This window comes from Saccopteryx leptura, chromosome 8, assembly GCF_036850995.1.
Source record: "Saccopteryx leptura isolate mSacLep1 chromosome 8, mSacLep1_pri_phased_curated, whole genome shotgun sequence".
NCBI lineage: Eukaryota > Metazoa > Chordata > Mammalia > Chiroptera > Emballonuridae > Saccopteryx > Saccopteryx leptura.
Window position 1 is genome coordinate 81900299 of NC_089510.1, and position 20592 is coordinate 81920890.

Genomic DNA, 20592 nt, shown 5'->3' on the forward strand with positions numbered 1-20592 from the left:
AAGCATTATTAACCAATAATTTTATTAATGCTAGCACCAACTGGGCACAGACTAGAGGCAAACAGTGAGCTAACTGCATCATCTCATTTAATTATCTTTAAATTCCATCAAGTAAATATCATTATCATCTCAATGTAAAAAACTAAAGATGTGAAACACAAAGCCACTGAAATGCGTTTCAATGAAACAAGAACACGGTTTTGTAAATGTAGTGAATTCCAACAAATAGAAAGAGATCAGGTAGAAGAATTGAGACTCTAAAGATAAACCCTGCCCTCTTTTCCATTTTCTCCAGAGCCTCCTTCCAGGGTGAAAGGTAGGCAAGCCTCAGTTATATCCAGTTACCTCACATTCCCTCTTCCTCTGCAAAAATATGAGCAATTCTACTTGTTTTCTTCCTCCTTGCGTAACTTCCACTCTAAATGAAGCTCTCCAATCATGTGAGGAAATAAGAGGAGATAGAATTTTAAAAAGAAAAGGCAAACTAAAATTTGACAGTAATAGAAAGAACTGTACCAATGTGTTTTTTAAAATATCCAGGAAAAAAATCATGAGCACATTGCAGAGGTTATATAGCTGGTGGCAAATTGTATCTATAGCTGGCGAAAAAACAATACTAATGGAAGGCCTTACAGGGCACCTGAAGCAGTGGTCACTGAATTGGGTCCAACTTGTTTACCAATCAAGATCTTCCTTCCTGGAAGATACTCTCCTCAAAGTCAGCTTTTGCCTGGAGGGACCCCAGCTAGCATCCCTCAAGGCCTGGCTCAAAGGTCAGTACTTCCTTCCCAACTTTTCCCAGCCACAGAGGAACTCCCTTTCTTCAATTCTCAAAGCACTGTGTTACCTTTTTTGTAACTGAATCCATAGTAGTTTTTAATCACAGTAATTTATAAACTCAGCTTTCCTTTTCATCCTTACGTTATTTAGTGCAGAGCTCTGGAGAGGCCAAAATGAACAACATGGGAATAGTGCTGATTCTCAGAGAGACCGATTCTCATGGGGGAAGACAAATTATGTAAATCAATTACACAGATAACTACCTAGTTATAAATGCTTTGCCAAAGAAGGACAATGCAGGTTGCTCTGAGAGGAGATTTAATGAATCTGGAGTGGGAAGGTGATCTTGAAGAGGTGATCTATATACTTGGTCTTGAGAGATGAGTAAGAGTTGGCAGGTAAGGGCCCTGGCCGGTTGGCTCAGTGGTAGAGGTCGGCCTGGCGTGCAGAGGTCCGGGGTTCGATTCCCGGCCAGGGCACACAGGAGAAGCGCCCATCTGCTTCTCCACCCCTCCCCCTCTCCTTCCTCTCTGTCTCTCTCTTCCCCTCCCGCAGTGGAGGCTCCATTGGAGCAAAGATGGCCCGGGCGCTGGGGATGGCTCCTTGGCCTCTGCCCCAGGCGCTAGAGTGGCTCTGGTCGCAGCAAAGCGATGCCCCGGAGGGGCAGAGCATCGCCCCCTGGTGGGCAGAGCATCACCCCCTGGTGGGCGTGCCGGGTGGATCCCGGTCGGGCGCATGTGGGAGTCTGACTGTCTCTCCCCGTTTCCAGCTTCAGAAAAAAAAAAAAAAAAATACAAAAAAAAAAAAAAAAAGAGTTGGCAGGTAAGAACCAGGAGCAGAATGTGTCAATCTGAAATGAGGAAAGAGCCAAATGCTGTGAAGCCAGGGGCTTTTCAACAATGAAAGATCAGTGGGTCTTGCGAGGAGGTGAATCAAAAGGCTGCAGAGGAGATGATAATTCAAGAATTTCTAGGTCATTATAGGGTGAAGTCATTATAGGTGAAGTCATTTCCCAAACATGAGAAGAATTATAATCACAAAAATAATATGATCAGATTAGCATTACTCTTCAAAAATAGAGGCTATCCACCTGGCCTATGGTGGCTCAGTGGATAGAACATCAATCAGGAATGCTAAAGTCACCAGTTCAAAAGCCTGGATTTGTTGGATCAAGGCACATACAACAAGCAAGCAATGAACAACTAAAGTGAAATGACTATACTTCTCACTGCCCCCACCCACTGTAAAATCAACAAATAAAATCTAAAAAAAAAAAAAAAAATAGAAGCTATTCCTTTTGAATTGTTGATTTGTAGTAACTGAACGCAGAATAATTCACTATATTACTGTAGGTTATAAGAACATATTTCTTGAATGAACAACCCATTCATTCATTATATTATTTTTCATCAAAATTGACCCTACCCTCAAAACTGTTTTTTTAATCTATCTGTGATCACTGACCTGTTTGATGGCTGTAAAGCCAGCAGCCAGGGCCAGGACCACTATCACAACAGCCCGGCCCATGCAGGTTTGCATTGGATTCGGACAGTCGGTAAAGAAACAACGGAGCCACAAACTGGTGGGCCATAGTCTTTAATCCTAGCTTGCACCCGGCGGGCAAGTAAAAATACACACTGGGCTCCAAAACCCACTCACATTCAGTGCTCAAAAAGCCACTGACTTATCCAAGTTTCCTAGAATCAAAGGTTTCTAGCTCACCAGCCTTATTCTCCTCAGTTCCCCATCTCCTTCCTTATCCCAGATACAAACACTACACAAACTGGCTTCTCACTCAGCACTCCGCCATCTTGGCTGCTTCTCCTGGCCACATGGCCTCTTTCTGCTCTCTGCTCTGCTCCCTCTGCTCTCTCATGCTAATCATCCCAGGAACCAAGAGGGCAAGCTCTCATTCTGCCCCCATTTTATAGTGTAGATTCCAAACCTTTAATCCAATATACAAAATAGGGAAGTCTCTAATACAAAGTCACCCTCTGAGGCATGATGGAATTGCACCACCCCACATCAAAAAGGGTGAGAAAGGCTTAATCCCAAAACCAAGCCCCAGGCTACAAGGATTCTCAACACACATTAATATCACCTGGGTGAGGGCCTCACGTGGACAGCACCATCTTTAACAAAGTGAGCATAATACATTTTATCTGCCCAACAATGGCATTATCTTATTATAGTTGGAGCAAGATGGGGTGAAACAGAGAAGAGATGGAAACAAATTAAAGTACACTGATGTAAGGCTGGGGGTGGCCGCTGTTGGTCAAATGAGTTTGTGAATGTGATATATATGTTTGCTCGCTTGTGACTTGTGTTGGGTGTGGGGGACAGGCTGTGGGCAGGCCAGGTCGTTGTAGCCTGGGGTTTGGTTTTGGGACTGAGCTTTTCCCCACACCCTTGAATGATTGTATTATCTGGGTGGTGCACTCTCATGGGGAATCCAATTGTGCCTTGGATGGGTGACTTTGTATCGGGGACTTCCTTGTTTGTATATTGGATTAAGGGATTTTGGTTTTCTACACTATAAAGTGGGACAGACCGGGAGCTTGGACACACAGTTCCTGCTATCACAATTGCAGGGGCTTCCCTGATCCCTTGCCCTTCATGGGAAGAGCTGGTTTTCTGCTTTTCCCTTGTCTTCTTTTGTGGTTTGCCTGTCTTGGTGAGACACCAATAAATAGGATGGCCCCCCGTCCTCTGACTCCGCCATTTCTTTATCGTCTGCCCGAATCCAATGGGAACCTGCATGTGAATGGCCACGATGGTGGCTCCTGGCCTTACAGCCGCCATCATGGCCATGCAGGTTCCCACTGGATTTGGGCAGATGGTAAAGGAACTCTGGAGCCAGAAAATGGTGGGTCATTCCGTGTATCAAAGTCTCTTACTGACGGACAAGCAAACAGGCAGGGAAGACCGCTTCTCTCTCTCTCGGGGCTTCCAAAGCCCCCAGTCATTCTCCGGATTCTCCTGGACTCACAGGCCCCCAACATCCTCAGCACTCCACAGACAAATAGGCTAGGCTGAAATCCCAGGGCTCCCAAGCTCCTCAGTACTCTCTCTCTCTCTGTCTCGCGCTCTCTCTCCATTCTCTCTGCACTTTTCCACCAAAACAGGCTGGGAGAAAATACCCTTCTCCAGCAAACAATAGCAAACAATGGCCCCTCCCAAGCAGGGAGGCAATCGTAATTTGCAATTTGCCACCCTGAGGGCAAGCACCACGGCCTTCTATAAACTATACACACATGGCGTTCCCCAAATACAAGCGAACAAACCTAAAAAACATGTTATAAACTTATTTTCCCAACAACTGAAAATCTTCATTTTGCAGCATGTGAGTGGATGACCATATAAACAGGTAGCTAATTCCATTATTGTTTGACAAAAAAAAAGGGATTCTAAGGTGCTCTAAGAGTTTTTTTGACAACACAAAGAAAAAAACATCACGATTATAGTCTTTCCTTCTACATTCCACAACTGAATTTCCGCTATGACCATCATTACCACTAATGGCTAAATATTACAGTGTCTTATTTGTTTTGTTTTCAGGGAGCAGTTGAAACAAGCCATTTAACATTGAACTATATAAAATAAATTTTAGTTTCTGTTTATTCTGAACCTACTCTCAGATAAAACTTCCAAATTTTAATTGTTAAATCTAGAATCTACTTAGAATTCTTGTCTTCTAAAAGATCAAGGTGAAGTTGAGTGATGAGTAGGAATTGATAAGGCCGAATGTTGATTTTTTTTTGTTTTAATAAAAGCATGGTCAACATTTTAATGTATATGTAAAATACTGCAGGATGCATTTTGAAAACCAGTTGGCAGCCCTGTGACCCCCTTCCCAAAGAAAATGAATAATTTACTCAAGCTCAGGGGAGACAGCCAGGTAGAGTTGATTACTTCCCATGATATTAAGTTGATGTTATGGTCTGAAAGGGGTCACCTTTGAATCACAAGTTACTGTGTCCAGAAGCAACTTAAATTATGTCTACCACTGTCTATAAGAGTAGACAGCACAACCTAACATTAGTGTTACATTCTCAATGTACTATTTAAGCATATATTTTGTTTCTAGTGACTTGCTATGCCTGGCAATAGTGGAGAACTTCTTTGCTTAATTAAAGTCCCCTTTTTAAAAAAAATTCTTGGTGCCAGAGAATAACTACAACTTTGGCAGAGGCAGTGCTAAGTTTCTCAGTATGGGTCTATGCCAGGATGTGTCAATCTTGACCCCTTGGAGGATGATTAGCAGAGACAGGGTCGTTAAACCTTTGTGTCCATTCACTCCCAGGCCTCTGCTGGAATTGGCAAATACTGTAGTGACTATTGCTTGAGAAGTAACTGTACTAGGACTTGGACTAAGTCACTGACTCCTTTCAAATAAGGCACTTAACAGTGACGGCTTCCTGGCACTCCTGACCTTGCTTAGAGATCAACCAGTCCCCAAAGGAGAAATAATATTACACTTGCAATCTTCTTGAGATAGCTACATCTCTTATTTCCCTTCATATTACAGTTCTACTAATACTAGTATTAACAAGATTCAAAACAATCTTCCAATCATGGGTCATTTGTGTAACAGAACACTAACATATAGATATTCACAATTAATATACACATAGAATATAATTTGCTAAATGAGTTCATCATTTAAATAAAACTGATTAATTTGGATTTTGGAATTATAAAGTATTTTAAGAAACAATAAAAGTATTAAATAATGACCAAAAAACCAAAGTTCATTATATTTTAGATCTTATTGTCTAAGTTCTAAGTGTTTGAAATAATTTTTAGTGCTTCCGGATCTCTTGAGATATCACATTTTCTTCATGGCAGAAAATAACCCTAATGTACATTTTGGTTAATTATAACTAGAAACAATCTTATTAGATTTGTAAGTCTTGATAAAATAATCTATCAAAATAAGATAAACTTTATATAAAAATCATAAAAAAGTTTCAATTATTTGTCTGATTAAAATTCAATCTTTTAGCCTAACCAGGCAGTGGCACAATGGATAGAGCATCAGTCTTGGACATGGAGGACCCAGGTTCAAAACCCTGAGGTTGCCGGCTTAAGCACAGATTCATCCGGCCTGAGCACGGGCTCACCAGCTTGAGAACAGAGTTGCTGGTTTGAGCATGGGATCATAGACATGACTCCAAGGTCACTGGTTTGATTGAGCAAAGGGTCACTGGCTCAGCTGTAGACGCTCCCCCTCACCCCATCAAGGCTTTATATGAAAAAGCAATCAATGAACAACTAGGATGCCACAACAAAAAATAATGCTTCTCATCTATCTTCCTTCCTGTTTGTCTGTTCCTATCTGTCCTTCTCTCTGTCTCTCTTGCTAAAAATAATAATAATAACTATTATTATTATTTAAATAAACTTATTTATTTATTTATTTATTTAGTGAGAGTCAGGTGGCAGAGACAGATTCCTGCATGCACCCCAAATGGGATCCACCTGGTAAACCCCCTACCAGATGATGCTCTGCCCATCTGGGGTCGCTCGCTGCTCCATTGTTTGGCAACCAAGCTATTTTATTTTAGTACCTTTAGCAAGGCCATGGAGCCATCCTCAGCACCCAGGGCCAACTTGCTTCAACCAAGCCATGGCTTCAGGAGGAAAAGAAAGAGATAGAAAGAGAGGAGGGAGAGAGGAAGGGGTGGAAAAGCAGATGGTTGGTCGTTTCTCCTGTGTAGTTATCTATTAAAATAAGAAATAATTTGTTTAAGAAAAAATAAAAAGCAAAGATGCAGAGGCCAATTATTAAACAAAATGGTAACAAGCAAAGTTAACGGCAGGTCTTTATTCAGGTAACAAGTATTTATTGGTCACCAGTTATGTGCTGGGCACTGTTCTAAGTGCTGGCAAGAAACTTACAGTTTTGAAAAACCAAACAAATCCCTGCCTCATGTAAGTTATATAGTCTGCTACTAAAATATTGTTTAACTATGTAAACTATTTTACTTTTGTATATTCAATAAATCCTCAGATATTACTAAAGGCCATATCTTTAAATAATAGCAGTTTTTGTTATCAATCTCATATTGTAATATATACATTAGAACACACCTGGCACAGTTAAAGAGGTAATGAAACTGGTGCCATTTTTTTTTCACTCATAACTAAAAGGATAGATAACATTGTCACTTGTATGTAAAGTTTTGGACAGCTAAAGAATATAGATTTAAATTAAAAATGACAGATGCACTTACTTGAAACTATAATTACCGAAGTGAATTTTTATTCTTTCTAGTGTTATGGTTAACTATTAAATGGCTCAAGTATCATTTTCAGGTATGAATTTTATGACAACTGTTAGTCAATGTCATATGTAGTAACCACTGACAGTTCTGTCATAACCAAAGTGGTTGTCCTATGGGGAAAATTTACACTAGGAATAATCCCAAGTTAGTTTTAATCAAATCAATATTCATTGATTTCATATGTGACCGTTGAATTTCCAAGCACAGTTAGTATGACAATACAAAACTACTCACTATAACTTTAAACAAAAAGGCAAGAAGAAATTTCAATTCACTTTGAAACATTACAATTAACCACTTTTTCTTTTCCTGAAGCTTTAATATTCATTGAGTAAGTCAAGGAAGAAAAACCTACTGTTACACATATGCTATGCCAAACATATGAATAAAGAACAAACTGCACATCAGTTGAATGTTTCAAAAGAGGCAGTTGTTCAGAAACATATATAAGACCTCCATATTACTGACTGACTTCTTCACTCTTTTCTGAATTTACCAATGTTACCTAGACACATACAAAATGTAAGAAAACGCCACATTTTAAGAAAATATTTGCTCGACATTCTGTCTCCTCCCTAAGTTCTGCTCCCAAATACATCACCATTACCAAATAGATAATTAAGCAAGAAAACAAAATAAATAAAACTACTTATTTTCTAAATTAAGCCAAAAATTAAACAGAATTATAGGTATAAGTAAATGGATACAGAAGCGAATTTCTTATTGAAACATCACTTAGAGCATACCCAATGCCATGAGCTTTAGTAGGTAGCTCTAACTGCAGACATATGTGGTATCAGAAAAGCAGTCCTGGCCAGTGTGGGTCAGTGGCTACAGCATAGGCCAGCGTATTGACTTCCCGGGTTTGATTCCCAGTCCGGGCACACAGGAGAAGCAACCATCTGCTTCTCACCCTTCCCTCTTCCCCTTTTCTCCCTCTTCTTCTCCCACAGCCAGTGGCTTGACTGGTTCTAGTGTGGCTCTGGGGGCTGAGCATAGCTCGGTTGGTGTGAGCGCATCAGCCTCAAGCACCAAAAATAGCTCAGTACTGGAGCATCTTCCCCAGACAGGGGTTGCCGGGTGGATCCCGGTTGGGTGGGGCACATGTTGGAGTCTGCCTCACTCATTATCTCTCATCCTCTCACCTAAAAGATAAAAATAAAAAATAAAAAAGAGCAGACTACAGAAATAGAAGAGGTTACTACTATGTGGCCTGTCTCAAGGGAACACGTTTATGTACAAAAAAGTGTGGCTAGATATATAGTTAAAATATTAAATTAGAATTGCTATAGAAGCAGAGAAAAGTGAAAATACTAAAAATATATATATTCTTTTATTTCATAAGTCAAACCCAAGCACATCAACATAGAGGCAGGTCTTAAGATGTGAACAGCATTGGGTAGATCTAAGTCTCAGCCTGGAACTTTATTTCTTGTGATATATCACCTGGTTTTTTATTTTACATCTGTAGCAATAACTTAAGTTAAATTTGTTCCAAAACAAATTTCATGCTCAACTTGTTTTTCTTAATTAAACTTCCTTTAGCAGTTCCTAATATATGTATTATTAATACTCATTAGTCCCATTCACACTTGCCTGTCATTTTTTGACTATACATTCATGCATTGAAGTGCTCTGTTCCTATATATAGGAAAAATATTAAATAACAAATATGGGGACTTGAACGTTTTATGAGTGTCAGAATGAGAGAGTCCCTGCAAGGCCCATAAGCTTTCACACAAAAGAGCATTACTGCTAAAGCTAACATGTTAACATGTCTCAGATCTATAAAGTCTGCAGTAATGGCAGCAGTAAAGCGTTTTGCCATTGACTAGAATTTCTCTTACATGCAACGGAAATAGGCACAGAAGAGAGTATAGTGACTGGTGAAAAGAATTCATAAAAACCCACATCTACCCCCCCAAAGTTTAATGTCTAATTATTTCAAATGCCTGGAGCATTTACTAGTTTTTTCTGACTTCAGTTGAGCTTACACATGGCAGGCTTTCTCTTTCACAGTTTGTTACCAATGGGTATAGTAAGTCTTTTTGTTTTTATTTTTTGAGGAGCACATTTTGAAGACAGAGATTATTTATAGTATCATAGCAATATTTGACACAGCCAATGAGATTTCATTAATAACAAAGCAAAAATAATCAAACCTGTTACCATCAAGGATTCACTCTTAGAAATAGTGAGGGGTGTTGCTCTCCAACATGATTAAGTGATTAGCTACCTCACAATACTTTAAGTTATGTTTTAAAAGGTAATGACAATGACACTCTAAATTTATCATGACTAGTCTTTTTTTTATTATTATTATGGGCTTTGCAAATTTGAGATACTAAAAACTGAAATTTTAAATAAACTAAAAAGTAGGATTTTTGTATTTTCAATAAGACAAAAAAAAGATGAAAGATTTCCTATTGGGAGTGTCATTTGTTAAATTCTTACAAATCATTGACATGTAGTAATTTAATTTTTAAAAATCAGTTCATGTAAAATAACATTTAACTATATTTAATCGTTTCAAAATCAAAGGAAGCCAAAGCAAATGTGTTACTTCCCTCTGAATGTTAGGCCACTTAGAACACATGGGAGGCTTTCGAGGGACAGGTGCAGCTGTCAAGCAAAGCTCCATTAAATGCAACATCAAATATTCAAGATTTTGGAAATCCAATGCTATTCCTTATCACATCCTTTAAGAACTATGCATGCAATTTTCAGGGCTAGCTCTGAGCTTCCGTCCCTCTACCCTAAACTACCATATTTTGTGTTCTTCTGCAACAAAACTGGAACTGATAAAAGCCATCATGTTCTTTTTACTAATCATTACTAAAAATATGTTTCGATAATAGTGGATCAAAATGTAATTTTCTAAGCGAATTCTTCAGGTTTTTCAATAGTTCTTAGAGTGATCCACTCTATTCATGGAGAACATTTATATAACTGGGTACCTTGCTCTTCATTTACAGGCTACAACTTAAAAATGTTTTTGTAGTGTGTACTTTTATTTATTTCCATTGTTCTTGACTTTCCAAAGTGAATTTACCACCTACAAAGTTCTAAAGTTTTATGTAGGAACTACTTGTAGAAACCAAAAAGCAGGCCAAAGTTTCCCTCTTTTTATTCTTTCTGCCAAAAGAGAATAGAATGGGGGGGGGGTGTAGAAAGTACTGGATATTCTTGATGGAGAAAAATGTTGTTCAAACAAGACAAAGGCACTGAGTTATCTTCCATAGCACTGTAGGATATGCCATGACCACTGGCACAAAGATTGCAAAATATGCAAATTTACTTTTAAAAGGGACCTCTTTTTTCATGTTTTATATCAACATTATATTTAGCCTAAAAAGAAATCCCAGCCCACCTCTTATTTACCTTCACTATCCATTTAATGTTATCAATTACTATGCTATTTACTAGCTGTCTTTTATTGTTAATTTAACTTTTCTGTTAAAAAGAAAGGTGTTAAATTTTACTGGACTGTGTAGCTAGTATCAGTGGCTAGAATGTACCAATACACAGAACACCCATTCTTCTAGTTCAAGCTGCACATGAACCACGTGACTTAAAGTTGGGTAAAATAAAAGGCAAACCTAGCCTTTCAAATATCTCCTTAAAACTTACACTTGGGCTTGTAGAATGTATCTCTTACTATTTCTATCATTTTGAGACAAGCTTGCACAAAGTTTGTAGAAATAAAAACTAACTTTCACTGCAGAATTCTTGGGAGACAAAAGTTTTATATTTTGCTATCTCACCCTTAAAAAGAAAAATGAAATAGCATGCTGCTTGTTTTAAAATTTAGATTTAAGAAATTCATATGCACACACAAACCCAGAAAGTTTGGTGAGGTTCCTGGTTAATACCAGAATATCCACTGCATCTCATGCCTGAAATAAGTACTGGGAGACTGAGTGCCTCAGATGACATTGAAGAGTTGCCTTTCATAGAGTTCACAAAAAATGAAGAGGCTTCAATGCTAAAACCAGAAAGGTATTTATACACACTTCATAATCTGTAAACAGAAACCTGTGAAACAAATATTTGATGCTTTTGTTCAAAAGATTAAAATGTACACAATGCATTATTTTATAGTTTAAAAAGCATTTATATCCATTTTATTCTAAAGCATTTGAATGTCTGAAGGTTTAAAATGTAATGAATTGGTCTTAAATTTAAAAAGCCAACTAAAATCATGATGCTGAAGTGTCAGAAAAAATAGGGGGGTTGTTTGATAATCTATATATATCTATGTGCATGTTTTAAATGAATCAGTTCTTTCTAGCTTATTGTTTTGAACCTATGTGGATTCCAAAATTGGTTCAGAATAATATGCTTTTCTGGATTCCAAAGCAACTTTTAATTTCCTAACTCCATTAATATTCACTCATTAGAGTGATTAATTTTAATTTTATCTGCCAAAACTGATTTTTCTTCTGCAAATAAAGATGAGCTTTCCTTGAGGTACAAAATTTTTTTTTTTTTTTAAAGAAAAAACTGCCCTGAATTCTGCTGCAAGAAAATGTCTGAGAACGCGCGCGCTCCTCTCAGTTGGAAAGAAACGCCAGTAAGTGTCGAGGCAGTCAGGGGAAGGATGCATCAGAAATGCACCCGGCCGCCTGGCTCTCTCGCCAACCTGGGCCCTGGGCAGAAAGGCTGCAACCCCTTCCTGGACTCGTCCAACTCAAAGAAAGTTAGCTCGGACTGTATTATGCAAAGTCGTGCAAGTGAATTACAAGACAGCATGTGTGGTCAGTCACTCACTTAGTCTCTATCCCAGGCAGCGACCCTGTAAGCCTTTACTGATCGGCTGAGAGAAGAGGGAGATGGAAGGAGAATGGAAAAAGAGAGGGAGGGAGAAAGACACAATGTGAAAACGGCAATTCCTCCTGCAAAATGCCCTTACAAGCCAAGACAGCCGCCGAAACCACTGCCGAGGCAGCGGCGATTTCCACCGGGGTTTTCCCATTCCACATGCAGATTTTCCAAGGCACCCCTGCCTCTCCTTCTTAGAGTATCAATAGGAGAGAGCACTGGATCCAGAAGGGATCTCCCAACAGAGATTTTCAATGCAAAGTTGAGAGCTTTGAAGGTCGCTCGGCTTCCCCACCGACGCCACAGAATAAAGGTTTTGAAGCTCGATCTCGGTGACTCCCTAGCGATCCCTCCGGAGCGGCGCGAGGTGGTTTGCATCCCCCTTCTCTCCCACTGCACAGGCACCGCGTTCGCAGCACCTGGCACCGACACACGCGAACCCCGGCAGCCCCCTCTTACTGGAGGACCCCCGACTTACCTTCAGCAAGATAAATCCACAGAGCAGACTCCTCATCTTCCCCCAGTCCCCTTCCAGTAATTCAAGGAGACAGTTTCTACAACACTTCGCCTTCAAATTCAAGCGGAATTGGTCAAAGTATTTACCAGTTTCTAGACCTTTTTTTTTTGAATCTTGAGTACCCTCCGTATGTTGTCTCAGAATTCAAGACGCTTCCTTTATTTTTTCTTCTTTAAGCAGCCGCAACCCCAGTTTTGCGTCCCTCCCCTCCTCTTTTCTTTTTCTTTCCTTTTTTAATTTTTTTTTTTTATTCACCCACGGACACTTCCAAAACGTGTCGATTGATCCTTTTTTCTCTCCAGCTGCAACCAGGATCCAGAATCCTGGGGACCGAATGCCACCTCCATATAAATCCGACCATCAGGCAAGAAATATAAATGATCAAACAACGTTACTTCTTTTCAGCTGCAATCAGATAATCCTACTAATCCAATAGATTTATCTCGATTGGAAATTGACCTCAAAAATCCCCGGTGCTGATGTTCAATAGAGAGAGCGATTTCGTAGTCCCGTTCCTGTGACCAAAAGAACTGTGGTTTCTTTCTTTCGTTCTTTTTTCTTTTAAAAAATCTTTTTGGATTCTGGGTGCACTGCTCCCAATAATGCCGAGGACCCTGGTTTTTCCCAAATATAGGTTTCTACTCCAAATCAGTTCAGGAGGAAAAATGATACAAAGATACCCCTAGTGGCTCCAGGTGATATTGCAGGGACCTCACTTTTTTTATTTTTCCAATCCCCTCTCCTCACCTTCCCCCCCCCCCTCCCCTTTTCCCCATGTAGATAACTGGCAGCTATAGTAGTTAAGCAAGAAGGCTGAATGGAGATGAACATGAATAGTATATGATTACTTGCAAAAAATCGTCTGATCTTTTTTGTTTTAAAAGAAATCTTCTGTGCTTGTCTCCCTAGTATCCATCTTCTTTCTACAGAATTTTTCTCAATGGCATTTAGTAGCTAATATGTCAGTTTGGGATAGCTAGTGATCCCAAAGCAAGTGTATTTGTTTCCTGAATAATTACAGATAACAAAAGAAACTTCAGTTTACCAGAATATACTACTTCTACAAAAACTCAACATTTTGTTTCCTTTAAAGGAATATGAATATATATATATATATATGTGTATATATATATATATACATATATATATATGCAATTTCTTCTCATTTGGATTTTTGATGTTCATTCAGCAAAGCATATGATGGCTGCTATGAGCCTATGGTGGAAGACAATGACCTTAGGGTCATTGTATGGGCCTCAATGTTGCTTGCTTGAATCCTTTGCAATTCAATGACCTCAAGTTTACTACTAGAATGTTGACAGGTTTTAGAGAAAAACAGCCAATGCAATATATTTTAGGACTCCTTTTTTTTTTTTGGTAAGTAATATGTCACAGATTTTCTGTACCTACCAATAACCCATGAATCTTTGAAAATAAGGATTATGACTCATAGGACCAGGAAAAGAATGAGATTTTGCATTTTAAACAAGCCCTCTGACCACACTCTGATTATCAGGGGCCTAGTAAACTCAGATTTATTTTCATTTTGGTGGGTACAGAAACTGCAAGGACTCCAAATCTTTCTCTTAACTGACTAAATAATTAAGCCTTTTTAGTAAAAGTGCTGTTATACAGTCAAAACACTTTTTAATACTAATTTTGTTATTAACTGGCTGTTTGACTGCGAGAAGTAAGTTTTGGACCCATAGTTAATCTATTCAAATCAAAGATTAAACCTAAATAAAAAGAAAAGAACATTCCTGTTCCTAGATCAGAGACTCAATATTGTAAACTAATCTATGAAATTAATATAATATTATAAAAATCCCACCACGGTTTTTCATGGAATTTGGAAAGTTAATTCTAAAATGAGTTTGCAAGAGCAAAGGGTCAAAACTTGTCAATACAATTTCAAAGAACATAGTAGAGTTACCATATGACCTACTAAGGCTCAATATAAAATGACACTAATTGAGGCAATGTGGCTTTGCTTCAGAAACAGAAGTTCATTAAAACAGAGGTCTCAGGAATATATTGTGATTTTATAGAAACTTGGTAAATAGGTGGTATTAGAGAGCAGTGTTAATAAAGGAATTTTTCACACAATATATTAGACATGAAAATATTATAATGCTTGCTCTCAACTTCACTCCTAAATATGTACTTAAAGATGAATAAAGGCTTGAAGATGCAAAGCAAAGCTCAAAAACATTAAGAGAAAGACAGCTAATAATGTTGGGTAGACTAGAAGAGAAGGATATTTTAAACATTAAGATATAAAAAGTAAAGTCCATAAAAAATGTTAAATTTAATATATTAAGATAAAAAATTCTTGTACACCAAAGAAGTCAAGACATAGAGTGAGAGAGGATACTTGCTGTGAATATAATCAAAGGAGGATTAGTATCTAAGTACATAAAGATTTCTTATAAATCTATAAAGAGCAATGATAAGAAAAAAATGGGCCAGGAAAATGAACATTCAATTGACAAAAGATTCTCAATGTCTAATAGAGATAAAAAATATATATTTAGTTTCTTTCATTATTATAGAAATAGAAGTTAAAATGATGAGTTATGAAATTAGCAAAAGTTTGTAAGTACAGCAATACTAAGTACTGATGAGGATGTGGAGCAATAATGGAGAGTATATAACAGACCTTCAGCTTGGTAATATTGAAAGATTTGCATAACCTAAAATCCAGTTGTTTCATACCTGTGCATTTCTCCACACATGTGTAGAAAATACCTCTAATAGCATTTCTAAAAAGGAAACCAAATAGAAAATAATCTAAATGCCTTTGGATAAATAAGTGCACAAATAATGTATAGACTATTCACATACTGCAATGCTGTAGTAAATGCAGTAAAAAGAAAAAGGAACATCCTAGGGCTACTTCAGTTAGCCCAGATTCATCTAAAAAATGCAATGTGGAGCAGCAACAACAAAAGCAGGTTGCAGAAAAGGATGATACCATTTACAAAGTTTAAAAACATGCAAAACAATTATATCTATTATTTTTGCACATATGTAAATGCAGCTGATGCATATATATGCATAATAATTATAAACATAAAATTCAGAATAAAGTTATCTCTCAGAATAATGGAGTTCAATGAAATTGGAAAAGCGCCATAGTAATTTCTGCCAAATCTTCAGTTCTTTATTTTTCAGGCTGAATCTTTTTTTTTAATTATTCTTATTAGGTGAGAGATGGGGAGGCAGAAACAGACTCCTCATGTACCCCAAAGAGGATCCATTCTAGCAAGTCCCCTACCAGGCAATGCTTTGCCCATCTGGGGTGTTGCTCCATTGCTCCACAACCAAGCTCTTCTTAGTGCCTGAGGCAGAGGCTATGGAGCCATCCTCAGTGCCTGGGGCCAACTCACTCCAATCAAGCCATGGCTGTAGGAGGGGAAGAGTGAGAGAAAAAGAGATAAAGAGGGAGAAGAGGAAGGAATAGAGAAGCAGATGGTCGCTTCTCCTGTGTGCCTTGACCGGGAATCGAACCTGGGATTTTCACACACAGGGCCGATGCTCTACCACTGAGCCAACCTGCCAGGGCCCAGGCTGAATCTCTAGTACACTAGTGTTTATAATACTACATATAAGTTGTTTGCATGCCTGAAGTATTTTTTTAAAATAAAAAAATAGTTAAGCTAGATGATTTCTATGAACCTTTACAGTAGCAGAAAATTTTATAATTAGATTAAGTATTTGTAGAAGTTAACAAAATCAGTATAAGATTTTGGAATATGTATCATGATGTGTTTTCAATATAAAGATTTAAAAAATCTGTAGCACTTTATATTTCTAAGACTTCAAAATGGATAGATGATTATTTATTTCTATAATAAATATAAAAATTTCCAGCTAGCAAGCAAAAATGACTACCTAAATAAGAAAAATGTGGTTGAAATAGGGAAAAAAATGTTACCCTCAACTTGCTCTTTCTTGTATTTTTCCTTTGATCTCACATATAGTACTTCATGTATAGTAACAGCAGGGCCTCTGAATTTGTGAAAAAGGCAATTAATCGATCATGTTCACTTTTGACCACATTCTGAGACTAACCTGCCAGAACAGAGACTGCCAAAAACCAGACAGACCTAAGCCAAACTAAAACACAAAAGATACTTCTTCCAGAATATTTAAAATACATATATAAATGTAAATAGGAAGGCTTTGCTAATATAAAATATAAGAATTGGAAATCTCATTTCAAATTCATTAAATAGTATTTTTCATAATTCATAAAAAATAGGAAAAGATACCAAGTATTAAGAAAGAATTTTTTTAAGAGTCAAATATAAAAAATAAAATAGCTAGATTAGTAGTTAATATCACCCAATTCATGCTGAACTCAGGAAAGATGCCTGGACAAATTGTCAATTTTCAACCATTCAGAACAGTGTTCTTGACCAATAACCAAAGCATTTTTGTGATAAAGAAACAGAGAGCAATTTATTTTCTTTCAATGATAGAACAAACAAGAAGGAAGAAGTAGATGTAATATTTCTAAAATGTGGAGAAGTTGGCATTCTTTCAACAACCACTTACTGAAAACTACGTTCTGTACATGGAGCCCAGCACAAAGCATTTCACAGGAGAGTTGACTTTAATTCAAACAACCACCATAGACCCTTACTTTGCTATCAATAATTAATTTGTTTATTGTAAATGGTTAGTAGTTATTCTGAACTGGTATTTCACTATCTCTACCAAAGATGAGATATTTGATATTAATACAGAACTAAAGGTTTTTTCCAATTTTCTTATGTACAAAATGGTTTGAAGGTTTAGATAGTCACAAAGGAGGAAGAATAAAAGAAAGAGAAGAATGAAGACTAAATATGAATCAAATCATTTACTTTACAGAGAGAAGAATAGTAAGTTACTTAATCTTTGTGTCCCTGAGTACAAATGATTAATAAAATGAATGACTTAATAGATCAAAGAGTAAAATTAGTTGATACATGAAAAAAAATTATTCTCTATATTGGATGGGTCTGCTATCTCTCTTTGGAGAATAAAATTAATAGAGGAAGGAAGTAAAAAAAATTACTATGACTAACAAAAATGAGAAATTAAAGACCAAGATTGGCAAACTTGAGTGCCATTTGGAATATGAGATTCCAATTTAATTATGCAACTAAAATCTTAGCTGTGCTAAATCTCAAGAGAAGATTACATGTCCCATTTTTTCCTATACTTTAAACAAACAAAAATGATTGATTAATACTAAATGGATCATGTAAAAAATGGCATGGTTCTACTGCAACATACATAGATGAGAGGTATTTAATTGTTGCTTTTAGTGCAAGAGGAGTCATTATGAAAAGAGAGTTGTAATATTTTTGCAGGTGGGGGCAATAATTGATATAAAAACAAGTCTTTTATGACAGAGTCAAATCAATTAAGTTTTACTTGGTAATAAATATTTTAGGATGTTATGAAAGATTGGTGTTCTATGTCTGAAAAAACAACAGAATATTGTAAAACACTTTTTCTAAAACAAGTCTCGGGAATAAACAATCCTCTACCATCTTCAGAATTCCCCTGATACAACCTCATTTTAAGTGCTCAGACTTGAATCTAAATTAATGGCAGCTGGGAATTATGAAAAGCATAAAAATAAAAAGTGTTGCAACATTACAAGGTCTACCTGCAGCAAAGGTGGGTGTTCACGAAGGGGCTCTTTCTACAGGGAAGAATCTGCTCACACAATCTTCCTTAATTAGAAAAGACTACTTAAAACACCGGACTGAAACTGAGGATTTCAGGTATGTTTTGGGAGAAAACACCTGATTGAATGCTAAATTTACCAGATACATCTTTATATTTCACATTTGAAGCTTTGTATTGGAAACTGAGGAAGTAATGCCTAAGACAAGGTATTTTAGGATGAGACTGTACATAGAGAAGCAGGGCTTTTGCATTAAGGTTGAGATACCAACACATGTTTTTAAAGTTAGGGGTTTAAGTCAGAATTAAATCCAGATTTTCAAAATAAACTCAAATCATTTTGAACTGTTAAAAACTTTCAAATATTGGTGCCATTATGCTAATATTTTTCTCTTTTTGTATCTCCTTTTTTAATCTATAATTTATACTTATATGTGTTACAATTATTCTTTACTTAAAATACACAAATATTCAGCTCTAAAGATTTTAGCGGTTGATAGCTTAATTCATTATTATTTTGTGGAATATTTTGTTTTGAAATAAAATTTTTTATGTCTTTGTGAGAGTGAATGTTATTTTACCGACCCTCTAGTAATCATAGCAGATTCTCTTAATATGTTAGCTGCTTTTGACTACATCATACCATGACTAATTTTAGTCCTTTGCCGTATAGTCTAGAATGAGTTAAATTACATAAAATGGACTTAAAAGTATTTTTTAGTACTGAATAAATAAAAACCAAAAACTATCCTATTGTATATTACTCATTAAAGTTTATTATATATTTGTTTTTGTCTGTTTCTAGTATTAGCCAAATTTATTGTAAAATTTCACCCAATTATGAAAAAGCCACATAAAAATTAATGTTAGGTAGTTTAATCTGGAAAAGGAAATTTTTAGTACATCCAAATGGCACTGCCATTTTATTGACTTCAGACGGGTTTGGTACTTTCTTCTCTGGATATAATTCCATACTCTCTGCACAATTACAAATGTACACTAGCCTCGATTTTCATTATTATTCAATTAGTTTATAATTTAATGAGCATTATCTACCTGTTTCAAAATATTTAGTTCTATAATTTCCTAAACATTAAATAAAGGAAACCTTTAAATGACATCTTTAAAAATAATGGATCTCTTTTTCTGCGTGTGTGTGTGTGTGTGTGTGTGTGTGTGTGTGTGTGTGTGTTGCCTAACTGTGTCTCTTCCTTTCTTTTTCTCTCAGGATGTCTGAACATATAAATGCATCTATTTAGTTAATTTTTGATTATTTAAATCAAATTGGGAATTGTATCACAAATGATTTAAAACAATGAAGTTTTCTAAAATTAAATTGTATTTGATTTTAAAGCTTACTTTTTTATTGCATGTAAATAAAACTATTTATGATGATCTTTAAATAAACTATATAAAATGTAATGAAAGAGAGTGATAAAACCATATTACACTTAATACATAAGAAATTGTTCACTTCCAACCATCTGTTATAAAAATCATAATGCTCAGCCTAAGCATTGTGGCTTTTTCTCTACATATTTCTAAAACTTCCCTAGATTAACAAGCTAATGAAGGTGTTTTGTAACTTTGAAAAATAAAATATTGATCCTTTATTTCTAAGTTATACCAAGACGGCAGGAGGGAGGAAAAGAGAAAAAATAGTATTTTTTTTTATTTTGACAGAGTCAGAGCAAGGGTCAGCAAGAAGGACAGATAGAGACAGACAGACAGGAAGGGAGATGAGAAGCATCAGTTTTTTATTGCAGCACCTTAGTTGCTCACTGACCAGGGGGCTACAGCAGAGTGAGTGACCCCTTGCTCAAGCCAGCAACCTTGGGCTCAAGCCAGCAACCATGGGGCCATGTCGATGATCCCACAGTCAAGCCAGTGACCCTGCACTCAAGCTGGTGAGCCTGCACTCAAGCTGGAGACCTCGGGGCTTCAAACCTGGGTCCTCTACATCCCAGTCCAACGCTCTACGCACTGTGCCACAGCATGGTCCAGCAAGAAAATAATGATTCTTAAAAAGCAGTTGCTTATGTCGATTATGCAGAGAAGGTAATGTCAAAAAAGTTCAAAGCAAGATTTGTTATAAGTCATAACACTGATAGACTGCAAGGGTAGACAGTTTATGTGGTAACAGAAAGCTTACCCATTATATGATAAAATGAGAGTGTAATTCTTTGCAATCCGCAATACATTCAACCAATTAAAAACTTACATCTTCATCACTCATGAGCTTGATAAAAAAATATAAGAACTACCTTATAGCTGAAAGTAGTTTTTACCAGGACTCAAACTAATCATTAAAACTAATAGAGGCCCTGGCCGGTTAGCTCAGTGGTAGAGCGTCGGCTTGGCATGCGGGAGTCCCGGGTTCAATTCCCGGCCAGGGCACACGGGAGAAGTGCCATCTGCTTCTCCACCCCTCCCCCTCTCCTTCCTCTCTGTCTCTCTCTTCCCCTCCCGCAGCCCAGGCTCCATTGGAGCAAAGTTGGCCCG

The 20592-nt window shown here is 37.0% G+C and overlaps 1 protein-coding gene across 4 annotated transcripts in view; it reads right to left on the reverse strand.

The window, feature by feature from the left end:
* Positions 1-20592, reverse strand: part of NLGN1 (neuroligin 1) — a 975736-nt gene that overhangs the window by 799028 nt on the left and 156116 nt on the right. For 2 of the 4 annotated variants that reach the window (XM_066347066.1, XM_066347063.1), the window contains exon 1: positions 12367-12478. The exons of 1 other annotated variant lie outside the window; for it this stretch is intronic. The gene's annotated coding sequence lies outside the window, so the exon portion shown is untranslated. Of the gene's footprint in view, positions 1-6350; positions 6405-12366; positions 12479-20592 lie in introns of those variants that run through there. One more of the 4 variants, XM_066347065.1, reaches the window with a different exon arrangement.